This window comes from Parus major, chromosome 24 (assembly GCF_001522545.3).
Source record: "Parus major isolate Abel chromosome 24, Parus_major1.1, whole genome shotgun sequence".
Taxonomy (NCBI): Eukaryota; Metazoa; Chordata; class Aves; order Passeriformes; family Paridae; genus Parus; species Parus major.
The window spans coordinates 4,927,250-4,927,918 of record NC_031792.1 but is presented as its reverse complement, the minus strand read 5'-3'; the positions used below and the strand labels follow the sequence as shown (position 1 = coordinate 4,927,918).

At 48.3% G+C, this 669-nt stretch overlaps 1 protein-coding gene across 1 annotated transcript in view; it reads left to right on the top strand.

Moving 5' to 3' along the window:
- PKNOX2 (PBX/knotted 1 homeobox 2) overlaps positions 1-669 on the top strand; it is a 50,567-nt gene that overhangs the window by 7,858 nt on the left and 42,040 nt on the right. The gene's annotated exons all lie outside the window — the stretch shown is intronic.

Sequence of the window (669 nt, the reverse complement as noted above, 5' to 3'; positions counted from 1 at the left end):
AGGAGCTCTCTGGAGGAGCTGTGAGTGTTGCTGGGTATCTCAGGTGGGTTTGGGGTGTCTCAGGAGCTCTCTGGAGTGTTGGTAGGTGTCTCAGGTGGGTTTTGGGTGTCTGAGGAGCTCTCTGAAGGTGCTGTGAATATTGTCAGGTATCTCAGGTGTGTTTTGGGTGTCTCAGGAGCTCTCTGGAGGAGCTGTGAGTGTTGGTGGGTATCTCAGGTGTGTTTTGGGTGTCTCAGAAGCTCTCTGGAGTGTTGCTGGGTGTCTCAGGTGTGTTTTGGGGGTCTGAGGAGCTCCCTGAAGATGGTGTGTGCCATGCTGGGTGTATGGCACGTGTGACAGATTTGATGAGCAGCAGCCTGGTGCTGTTTTCCAGAGCTGTTCACGTCAGCTGTGAGCTGGTGAGGAGCTGTCCAGGGCTGGTTTGTACCGAGGTGATGCATCAGGGGCAGACTGAGAGGAGGTTTTGTGCATCAACAGCCATAGATTGGACTGTCTATATATAAAATATAAGGGATTTATACTGGAGATGTGAGGAGCTCCTTACCAGGAGATAAATATCAAGAGAGATGCATCAGACATATGGGAGGTCTCAGGTGATGATTATAGAGGTAATACCTGGAGGTGATGTATAATTGATTGTATAATGTATTATACAATCATAATATATAT